The following is a 12287-nucleotide window of genomic DNA, read 5'->3' as shown; positions in this document are numbered from 1 at the left end:
AGCTGCTTTTTCTCAATGATTCGCATGTTGAAGAGGAAGCGCTCGCAGAGAAATGTGCACAATTTATACATTGTAGTTAATATTTGCACTCACTTTCTGGCTTATCTGAAGCTGTAATAGGTAAAACTATATGATGGAAAGCAGAAGGAGGATAAAAAGCATGTTTTGTACACCTGTCATACTTTAGTATTGTTGCTTGAATTAAATTCTTGGCTGCTGATACGTAGCTTAGGCCATTGATAATGTACTGAATCAGAATGGGGAGTATCTAAATAACTTGTGTGTCAAAAGATCAGGTTCTTTTTTCATTGGGTCCTGAGAAGTATGCAGTGCAGCTAAAGGAAAATGCATGTAAAGATCAAAACATATAAAAAAATATATTCCTGAATTGTGTACTGCAATAATGTACTTCTGCCACTTCCATATTTTTGGTGATAATTTATTTAGTAAGATTTGTAGGTTTTCTTTTCCTTTTTTTTGAAGCATACCGGTGAATGCACTTAACTGTATTTACATCCCAAAAAGGCAAACTAGAGAGTGTTCTTTCCATATGCTTATGGGGCTAACAGCCGTAATAAGTATATAGGGACAGGAGAGCCTCTGGTCCTTTACAGTTTCTTCTGGGTGTTAAATTTCATGCAGAAAATATGGTTCTTATTGCAGTTTGGCAGGCTTTAGAAAAAAACCACATCTTTTCAGTGTTCCATCTACATGGGAACATGGCACGCTCAATTTCTATTTCTTTGCTGTCTCTTAGTGATAGTATCCAGAAGTTATCATTTTTTTAATATTAGGTTTGATCAAGGGATCTCAGAACTGTTTATAAACCATTCTTAATTTTTTACTGTGTCTTGTCTGTGATTTCTGTGTTTTCTCCTTTTAGATACATGTAATGGAGCACAGGGTAAAATCGCTTGTTTGAGATCCCAAAAGAGAACCCCTAGCAGGTCTGGAAATAGAAGCCAGGGATCTTTTCTTCCACACACCTCTGTTACATCAAAATGTTAAGACCAAAGTCCTATTTATTTATTTTTTCCCTGGTAGTCTGGGACCTTGCCTACATGTGGTTCTTTTTCATGGTGTACGTATGCAGCCATCTTACATTAATCCTTATTGGACTTGCCCAAACTCTGCAGTCAGTGTCTCCTACCCATGCACCTCCCACATCCTGCAAAAGTCTTCTGCCATTCCCAGCTGCCTACCTCCCAGGTTTGTGGATTTGGGGAGGGGAGTGAGATGTTGACAGAAAGAAATCATTATCATGTTTTTGAAGTTGCTAATTATTTCAAAAGTTGTTACCTTCATGAAATAAATGCATTTGCTAGCATTTCTTGAAATTGCATGACGTTGGGTTGAAAATACTCTTTTCTGCACAATGTTGCATACTGGTTTGTTAACTCCAGTTGCCCTTGAAGGCTTGCTCTGCTGCTGGCAGAGATTGTCCCCAAGTTCTGATTGCCACCTGAACATCAAGAAGAAGTGTGAAGAGGTCATGTTGTGCAGCAATCTGAAAAGAATAAAGCCCTATATAATGCTTTATGCATTTCAAATCAATATGAGATATGCTAAATGTTTTAAATGCAAATTTAGATCAAACCCTGAATCTATAGACATCTAAAAAATCAGGTTTACATAGCAAAGGGACAATAAAACAACGTAAATTAGCCACACAACGAACAGTGATGTCTGTACCTATATGTTAATATATCCTGCTAAAACAAATGAACTCTCAACATCATGTAAATAGCATGAAACACTTACTAAAGTGTAACAACAGAGGTGAATATATTTTTCCAAGGAGAACTTCCATTTATCATGTAATGTTCAAAGTTTAGCTGAATGTATAGCCATCAAATATAAGATGACAAAGTGCTTTTAAATTTGCGCACTTGACTTTGAAAAGTATTTTGATTTTGAATCAAAAAATTTTTTGAATTCAAAAGCTTTGAATGATGTGAGTTCAAAATCCTTAGGAAATAAGGATGATATAAAAAACATTGTGATGTGGTGCAGACTAAAGACTAAAGTTTGTAAGTAATGTCCTGTGGGAAGCAAATCTAAAGAGAAAAAATATTTAAGGGAATCTATGGTTACATACAGAGATTATACTGCTGATGTGAGGGCATCCTCTTATTATATGGGAATGATAGCTGTGATTAAAAGGGAGCGAGTGGCCTCAAACACAAGAGGGAGGCATCTAAAAACTGCAAATGAGATTACCAGAAATGGGTACAAAAGCTTAGGATAAACACAGCAACAAAATCAGAAAAGCAGAGGCACAGAATAGGACTAAATCTCTAAGTGATAAGAGAAGCAGAAAGAGAAAGCCAAGAGAAATGCTGACTTGTGAATCAGTGCACAGGAAAAATTCTTGATAGGTAAAACTGAAGGCTGAAATCTCTAATGTCCTTTTTTTGCACTGCTTTCCATTCTGCCCTGAAAAAAACAGCAGATGCAATGAGTGCAAAGATGTAAGGACTGTAATCTCAGTCTAGAATAAGAAAAAACAGTCAGAAAATACTAGATAAATTAGATGTTTTCAGATTTCTCTTGTCAATTCTTTAACCAGGGAAAATTGTTTGGTCCTGATCAGTCTCAGGAGTGAGAGACACTGTACTGATGGAGGTAGGCCTAGAAAATTGGGAAGAGGGGGGAAGGACAAATATAAAGCCTGTTAGAAAGAGAAGTGCTAAGGAATTCTACATCAGTCTGCTTAAGAACAGATAAATTATTTGCAAGCAGCTGGAAGATAACAAGGAGATAAATAGCAAGCTAAAATGGTTTTGTCAAGAACAAATCCTCTCACACCAATCTCCTTTTACAGCAGTGTATTGAGTCTTGTGGAGAATGTGAGACCATGTATCTTGAGTTCATGTAAACTTTTGATGCTGCATTTCATGTGCCATTCCTACAAGTCACTTAGAGATGCAAGGTCTTAGTGAAACTAGTCTAGCCTAAAGGCAGAACTGGAGTAATTGCACGTCAAGGATAGTTCTCAGGGTTCACAGGAAAAATGGAGACCCTCTAAATAAGTGGAAAGCCTTGGACCCAGGGGTTTGGTACTTCTGGTAGCAAGCTGGGAAATGGAATAGGAATTATGCTGGAGGACACACAAGTGGGAGTGACTGTGAGGGTATCGGCAGGCAGGTTTTAAAATGCTCTTGCTAAATTAGAGAAATAAAAGAAATATTATGAAATGGAATAAGTGCAATATGTTAAACTTCCAAAGGAGTAATCAACTGTATAAATTGCAGAATAGGAATGTGGTTAGGTTGCAGCTCTTCTAAAATGATTTGGGAGTTTTTGTGGAACAGAAATTGAGCAGAGTCAACAGTGGCATACTGTGAGGAGAAGGCAAACATTGTGTTTGGCTGTGTCACTAGCAATAGACCCAGCAGGGTACAAGAAGTCATGTGTCCCTCTGCTCAGCATGGGTAAGACCTCAATGGGAGGAGTGCTGTGTATAGTTTTGGGAAGCATATCTTGGGAAAGGTATGGATCAGCTGGAGAAGGTCCAGTGAGAACAGCAAGAATTGTCACAGACTAAGAAAACATGACCCGCGAGAATGAATGAACTGAGAATGAATGAACATCACCAAAAAGGGGGTGGAGGGGCAGGAAGCAGCAGACACTATGAGCTTTTTGGTACATAAACTGTTACAGGGAGGAAGAGAACAGCTTATTCCCAATGGCAGTGATTGATAGGACAAAAGATATTTGGCTTCATTAACAGCTGAATAGATTTAATTTAGATATGAGGAAAAAACTTGCCCAGGTAAGGAGAATAAAGCCCTTCACAGTCAGGAGACTGTGAATTTTGTGTTGCTAGAGGTCTTTAACCACAGATTAGGTTTACATCTGTTAGGACTCAGTTTGGGGAGTGAGATGGGAAGAGGACTTTTGACACCTCTGTTTTACCCTGGTTAATTTGGTGACTCTAAAGAGATCCTAGAGAAACTAGCTTCTGTAGGCTCCATTTAGTCTTTGTGAATATTTCCCTCACCTGTTTCTTCAGATCTTCACAAATATACACATTAATTAAAACAATAGTAGTATCATGCCTAAATTGTTTCTCATCTAAAACCTGATAGAGTATAAAATGCTTTTTGATATGAAAGCTTACAGACCTAAACAGTAGCACGTGATCCTGAAGCCCTCTTCTGTACTTGTTCCTAGGACTTACAAAAGGAAGGGTGCTTTTGCACTGCACATCTTTCTTGCGTGGTGGGGGAGGACAGCAGTACTGTGGGTGGTATCCACCTGTGGTGTTTATCTAAAAGCCTATTAGTCTTTCCTCCTAACAAAGTACGTTTTTTGTTCTGTCCAAGGAGATGACAAATACGTCTACTTTATTAATCACATGAGTCACTTGAGAACAGCAAAACATCAAACATTTTCAAAGGACCGAGTATGTCAGAATTTCTGTATCTGTGTAATAGTCTTTGATTCACTTATGACTTCCCAAGTAGTTCAAGTCTGCCAAGAAGCCTAATCACTCGACACCAACCCACAAAACTGGATAGACTTAGGTTCACTGTCGTTTTGAGTTAATACATCAGTGATGAGTCTAGTCCAAGAGCAGAAGAAAAATCTGTTTTCCAAAGTTGTGTGAGCCATTAAGAGGGGTAGCTCTGCTGGGACTAGTTTACATATAAGTTAAATACCAGATATGAGGGGTTGTACTGAAAAATAAGTAGTCTGTCGTTATATAGAAAACAGAGGCCCGTTTTCCTATGTACATGTGTCTAGCTCACAATTTAGGCCCCAAAGGATGTGTCTGTTGAAAAGAGAAGGCAGAGATTGCCAAGAAAAAAAGGCATGCCCTACTCAAATAACAAGTATTACTTTCCCCTTTCTCCTTCCTCCTTTCCCCCCAAAAAATTATATATACACATACTGCCCCCCTTTTTTAATACTCAATTTTTTATTCAAATGGGCTGAACCTTAATCTCGTGAGTCTGAGTGCTATGTTTAGCTGCTTTTCCTTCCATTGGAAACCCCAGCATGGTTTTTTGTCACAGTAACTTCCATCTAACACATCACCCTCTTTGTGAAGTCTGCTGTTACTCACTGTCCTGTAAGGATCAAAGTCAGCCTTTTAATATTTATTAATTAGACTTTAGCCAAGAAGTTTTGTGTTGTGTGTAATGGTGTCAGTCAGTTGTGCCAGAATCTTGCTATTTTCCAGGATGCAGAATGTCTCAATTTTATAGAATCATGGAATCCTTGTAATGCTGCTCAAAGGGACTTGGGGTCACCCAGTCCAGCCTCCTGGTTGGGGTCAGACTGTTTTCCTTTCTGTTATATTATGCACATGTGCTCTACTTTTCTCAGTGGGTTTTGCTGTTTTTCTTATGGTAGTTCCTCAAGGCCTTGTTAAGCTGCACATGATGCAAAGACATTTTCTGTAGGACACTGCTCCCGGTAAGCTCATGTCCTGGGTAATAAAGCAGACAGAAAGGAAATATCCAGAGTAACTTGCCTGAACAGAGCTGCAGTTTAACCTCTCCAGGTTCTCAGTGTCAGCCTCATCTCTTCCTCTAACTGCTCATTAACACGGTGGCTGTTAATATGAAACTTGCACATTGTTTATTCACATGTGTACGTACACATGTATGTGCTACACTGGGGAGCACTGCAGAGGTGTTTGGGTTCTTCTCTTAATTCTGAACATTTTTCTTTCTTCTGCATGTAGAAGGGACCAGCTCATCTGCAATGTATATAGTTGTTCCAGGGGGCACTGCTAAAAATGTTTAGGTTTTTCTTCCCCTTTTATTATTATTCTATAATGTATCTGGTTTTTCAGATACTGCTTAAATATAGTTCATTCTCATGCTGTGTCCCATGAAGGCAACGTAAGCCATTTCTAATGCAGCAGTGAAGTTTGACCAGATGCAGTTTTGTTGAGTATCTCTCTGTATGCCTTTGCTGGGGTACTCTGCCTGGTATTGTAATAAAGGAAGGAAAATGGTCTTAGTCAACAATAAATAGATTTTACTTGTTTGTAAAACCCAATTTCTGTTATTTGGCCGAAAGGAACCTGCAAGTGAGTATATGCAAGATCAGTGAGGTTAGTGGGCTTTCTCTACAGCTGTCATGGGAAAGAACATTTCTCTACAGCTGTCGTACTAGAAAGGCTTTCAACAAATTGGGGTGAAACCTTAGAGGAAAAACATCAAAATCGATTCTGTGGTTTGTTTTTATTTAGGGGAAAATGAAAGCATGTTGAAGTTAAGGGGGAGGATCTTGCGCATACTTGATTTCCGTGACCAACAGGGAAAGGGTTGATTGTTTAGAGCAATGCAAAGGAAAACATGGCTATGAATAGGAAATGCAGACAAGGAAGCCTCGGCTAAATTTCAGAACCAGTTTCCTAAGAGTAAAACCTGTTGGACTGAATAATCTTGCAAGGGAGGTTATTGAAGCTACATTGTTTGAGATGTTTAAATTGGACTGGGCAGAACTACAGGGGAATACATTTCTGGCACCAAGTCCTCCTTGGCAGTGGATTGGATGTACAGGTTGGTCCAGCACCTGGGGAAGTCAATGGGAGTCTTTCAGCTTGCTCTGGATCAAGCCTCTACTGACTGAAGATGTTGCTTCTGTTTCTGTGATCTCAGTCATGTTTAAATGTCTGTTCAGATTTTCAGGTTTCCTAGAATGGAGGAGGGGACGAGTGGTGGGACCATATTTGCCATCATTCTTTAATTACCTCAGACTGCTACCTGTAAATGCTGCTTTAGAGACTAATTTTTTAAGATGAGATTAAAAGAGATTCCCCTGTTGAGATGGGAATGTATCTTTTTTCCCTCTTGGATTTTCATAAACATATTTTTAACCTGGATCTATTTCATTAATTTTAAAGGTGAATGATTTTTCTGGGTTTTTTCCCCTGTCTTTTTAATATTTCTCTACTTAATGCAAAGTCCCTGTAATGTTTGCCTTGTTGGTGGTCTTGAAAGAACCCAAAATATAGATTTGGTTGATAATGTGTAATGTAAATACAGTTAGTAGTATGTGCTTGCTTGTTTTTCTAACAGAAAAAGGTCTACAGAAAAATAATACATCACCAAATTCAGATCACAGGAAGGAGCTATGATACATCCTTAGGTTTGTTACCTCAGATTGTGTAACTGCCCTTAGTATTTAAATTCCAGAGCAATAAAAAGCAGTATTTTTAGTCTCACAAATTTAAATAACACAGTATGATTCCCTGATACTGCGAAGTCTCTGTGTGAGAGAACTGTGGCAATATTGTGTTTTTCCTCCCTCATTTCCCTGCCATATGTAGTTAACAGAATAATAGTTGGTGGTATGCCTATGCCTCGATGCAGCTACCACACTGGAGGAAAGTTGCAGGGCCTTTTGGCTTTCACAGTTCGCCTATTTCTGCAAATCAGTTGCTTAAACAATGCAGCAAGTTCTTCACAGATATGTGAATCCCTTATGCTGGCACGTGGCAGCCTGCCTGCTGCTTAGCTTGTTGGCATAAAAATCCGTTTCTTTGGTATTTAAAGCTTTCCTCTCTGAAATTAGCTTTTGTTGAAGTTTGTGTAAGTCTTTGGTATTAGAGCACTTCCCCCCCCCCAAAAAAAAAAAAAAAAAAAAAAAAATACTGGGATCTATAAAACTATATTTGTGTTCTTAGAATTGTATGGAAAAATAGCAACTGATATTTTTTGTTTTGTTTGTTTCTTTGTCATCCTCTGAAGCTTTGGCACCATTGACACTTTACTACTTATTTCTGTGGTAAGTGGGAAGACACTTTTTTAGTCATTGCACAGCATGCTGCAGCTGCACAGAAATGGAGACAGCCTGAACTCTTCTGCTTTGCCCAAAATCCACAGGGCAGATTTGTGGCCACCATTTTGGATCCTCTCCTGAATGCAAATTCTTTCCCACAGCCATTTAAGTCTTTCTAAATGTGTTTTTCCATTGGAAAGACACATTTGGGCATTAAACATGTGCTTAGAGTGTATAAAGAAGAGGAGAAAAGTATTTCAGATGGGCAGAGCGGACTCATTTCTTCTTTCCCTTGGGGGAGCATCCTCCTCAGGAGGTTGTGTGTGTGCATACCCCGGGCTGGCACTTGGGCACTTTGCTTCAAGGAAAGCAAAAAACTGCAGTGGACCACGTATCGGTGCATTGGGGTGCCAAAATTTTACTAAAGTGAGCAAAGGGAGGGAGTGTTCAGAGTTTCAGCCTAGAAAGGAAGCATTGTTCAGAGGCAGCTCTCATTCTGTGCAGGTATTTGTTTGCTGACAGTGCAAGGCGCAATGAAGAGGGTTAGTAATCATCCACTTCATTAATAGTACTGCTGAACTGAACCTGTGCTGCCCTTCAAAGCCCTGGGAAGTGATTTCTGTATTGATTTTTGGCTAAGACAGTTTTTTCCTATCTGATACTTACACAGTTCTTACCACTGTAAATACCCCAAAGCTGTACAATCTTTGACATCATTTTCCCCATTAAATTCCTTTTGAGACAGACAAAACCTGCTATTTCCATTGTACGGTTGGGAAACAGAGACATAGGCTAAATAACTTTGTCTAGGATGACACCAGACAAAGATAATTATCCAAGATTCAAACCTTGAGCCCTCTGCTCAGATGGGTACTGTCACCTCCAGGCCACTTGCACGGAGACTGGAGGGGGTGGCAGAACTTTCGGGGCATGTGTATTTCTGCTGGCATAGTGAAAGCTGCTTGTCGCACTGGTATCACAAGAGTCATGGTGTGAGCTAGATACTGAATCTTGGTTTTATACTCAAGGTATCAAAACACTAAAGACCATGTAGACTCCCAGCATCCTCACCACTGTCATTCTCCACCCAGTTCTGTACTTCCAACCCCATATTTTTGCCTTGTAACATGATTTTACTCCATGCAGTGATTAATTGTCAAAACATTTGAAGCCATGAACAATTTCTGGCGTGGTAGAAAAATGTAAGGGGACACAAAACCCCAAAGGTTCAGAGCATGTGTGTTTCTCCAGGTCCAGGCTGGCCCATGGGAACATCTGGTTTCCCAGTACCATCATCTTCCACTTAACCACTCCTTGGTTCTGCCAGTCTGGTGTGTCTCCTTCCAGCTTGTTACTCCTACCTAGTGTGCTCTGGGTGATGATAAAGGCATCTTTTCCTATGTTCCTCTAAGAGAGTTCACAGGGGTTTCTCCCCTGTTCTTTTTCCCAAGTTGTTACCTGGACATTGCACAGCAGTTTGTCAGCCTGTGGCAGCGAGGCAGTGGTGGTGGATGCAGGTGGGGAAGGTGGAGTGCTTTTGCTTCCTGCCATCTCCTCTCCAGGTGAAACTGCCTCATCCTGCTGTCATCTTACTCTAAACTGTGCAATGGACAAGGAGCTCAACCCCACTCCCTTTCAGGGTAGGGTTCAAACTCTGGTTAAGAAATCCCCATTCACATGTTCAATAGACAAATTTGGTTTACTTTTTATTGCCCAACTTTTTTTGTATAATACATCATTTTTGAGTTGGAAATCTTGAATTTACAGCAAGGTATTTGTTTAAGGAATACTTCAATGAAGTATGAATGTCTTCGGGTGAGGAAACAGATTTTCTCTCTTGCTCTAGCTGTGGCTGTTTGGCATTCAGATGCTACTCTCCCATCGCATTTGGTCCTGTCACAGATGGAACGGTTAACCCACACCACCAAACCCAGGGGTGTAGCCTTGAAAAAATCCAAACCAGCCCAGCAATACTTTTAGCAGGTACTTTCCCTGACACTGTTGCTGAAGTGCTAGGTGCTTGATTCAGCTGTTCAGTATGACATAGCAAAAAAATTATGAGAGATGGTAAAATATAACCGTAGACATGAGTTAGTGTTTCTAAAATATTGCATTTCATGTTTTTTAATCAGCTGTGTAATACTTAATATGCAGCATGAACATCCCATGCCTCTGTAGGGTGTGCTTGAAGCAATTTTTTCATGTAGTTTGGGTTCAATGTTCTGAGCACTTTGTGTTTTATGTGTCCTGTTCTGCAATGAAAAAGCAATGAATTATTTCCAACTAGTTATAACCTGCTCTTTTTCTGTCAACACAGAGTAGAAATCCTGGTCGTCTTTCTCTGTGACACAAATTTTCACACTTTCTGCAGTTAATGTAATTGCAGGCGCTGCCAGATAATGGCCTGCTTTCTGGGCACAGGACTGTGAATGTGCATATTATCCCATATTTTAGAATAATTGGCCTGTACATGTTACAGAGTTTGGAACTTAATTTTGGAAAGCAGCATTGCTTCTTGGCAGTACTTCTTGGCAGGAAGCAGTGTGCTTTTTTGTCCGCAGCAGCTCTGTTGAGCAGCATGAAGAGGGTTAATGCTGATAACACTGGAAAAGTCTCCTGGCTGCATGGTGGGGGAATTGACCTAGGCTGGCTGAAACAGCGGGGAGATAATAGAAGTTTTCTGCTCTATTCAGAGCAGGGTAGTCAAGCATCTGAACTTCCCACCAAACTCTGTTTTCTATTGTACTTTTGATGCCAGCTCTCTGTAGCACTCACACTAAAAGACAAACATTTGCAACTCCATCTTTGCAATTCTGACTATATGGCATTTAGTCTTAAAAAAATAAATAAATACCTGCAAATTGCTAGTCTTATTTAAACAGACTGGGGGAAAGGAACTTTGCTATTTGCAACTAAGAACATTCAAACTGTTTCAGAATAGAGTGTAAATAATTAGACCACACTTACACGTCTGCTCTGAGATAATGCCACTGAGTGAATCTTATCTTGAGGGGTTTTTTTTAGAAGTAAAGTTTTGATTAGGGTAAATGTCATTTTTATCTCTCTTTAAAGCACCTATCGTATTTTGGAGCTCTATGCAAATAGCAAAGGCAGAGAACCTAATTTCTGCTGTCACCTTTGCACTGTAGTCTGAGCATTGCTGTTCACTTACTTCAGCTTTTTTACATGAACATCCCAATAAAAGAGAACAAAATTTGACTTTCATGCTAATGAAACCCCACTCTCATTTTCCTTTGTGAAATTTCCCTTTTTTTCTCAGTATATACTCTGCTTTTGAACATTTTTTTTTAAACAAAAGTATAGGAGGAAATCTGCTATAAATTTTATGTACATATAAAGAGGGTGAATTGTTGTATACTGGAAATACACTGTTGGGTGGATCGCTAAACTTATATATTGCAAGAATTTTGTACATCTGTGCCTTGATATGGAACAGCGCTTGGAACGTAAAGGTACAGGAGCATTTTGCCTCTGCAAGCAGGGCATGAAGACAGCCACTCTGTAAAAATGTGTATTGCATCTGGATCTAGGAGTAACTCTTGACCTATCCCAGACAACTGATTGACATTATGAACAGGGGGCATCTGAGCTCGAATACTTGGCAGAAACAAAACTGCCTTGTCCTGACTTTCTGTGATCCCTCAGTTGGAGTCTTTTCGAAAATCATAAGGATGGAGACCCTGTGTTGAAAGACTGTCTGGTAAGATATTGTTGAAAAGAGGCAGGGGGAAAACAATTTCTGAAGAATTTAGAGCCCTGTTGATCTACTAGCCCATTGAAAAGACTAGCTGAAGCAGAAAGTCCCAAAAGGGTTAAGTGGAGGCAGGTGTTCAGTGGACATGATAAACTATATCCCTTTCAGCTCTCAAGAAATATCTCATTTCTGCTGTGGAATGGAGAGAGAAATGACTCTATGTGCCTCTTTATACCTAAATACATTCTGAGGACTGATTAAGTTTCCTTGATACCTTTTGTAAATATTCTCATTTTTTTAAAAAAAAAAAAAAGGAAAAAGCTTTCTTTTAAGGGACAAATACTTACAAATTAGATGATGGTGGATTTTTTTTTTTTATATAAGGAAATGCAAATGTTAATTTGTTAGGAGCAGATATTTGTGTACAGCAGGCCCCAAGCAATTCTTGTGTGTCTCTTGCAGTAATGAAGGCAGTTTGGGTTTCAGGCTGCTAGCTAGCATGGCCATGTAGCATTCACTGCTGCAAAATGTTTAGTATGAAGTGTGGCCCTACATCCACGACAAGACTGTATCCCTTCCAGATGCGCAATATCGGCATACTAATTTGCAGTGTGTTTGAATGCATGTCAACAGGAGTGGTTATTTTAGGCTACAGAAAGTTTATCTTGAAGTAAGCATGATAAAAGAATATCCTTTTTGGTCCACCCCCCCACCCCCCCACCCCCCCCCCCCACACACTTCCCCCCAGGCAAGCTCTGATTCCTGTGCTATCCTTTTCTCTTGGAGCAATGTGCAGGATCTGGGCTACCTCATCCATCTGGGCTGCATT

General features: G+C 39.7%; 1 protein-coding gene across 5 annotated transcripts in view; it reads left to right on the top strand.

The window, feature by feature from the left end:
• The window catches only part of ROR1 (receptor tyrosine kinase like orphan receptor 1), a 183245-nt gene that overhangs the window by 19884 nt on the left and 151074 nt on the right, over positions 1-12287 (top strand). The gene's annotated exons all lie outside the window — the stretch shown is intronic.

The sequence above is a fragment of the Falco punctatus genome, assembly GCF_963210335.1.
Source record: "Falco punctatus genome assembly, chromosome: 11".
Taxonomy (NCBI): domain Eukaryota; kingdom Metazoa; phylum Chordata; class Aves; order Falconiformes; family Falconidae; genus Falco; species Falco punctatus.
The sequence above is the reverse complement of the archived record's forward strand: the minus strand, read 5'-3'. Positions and strand labels throughout refer to the sequence as shown.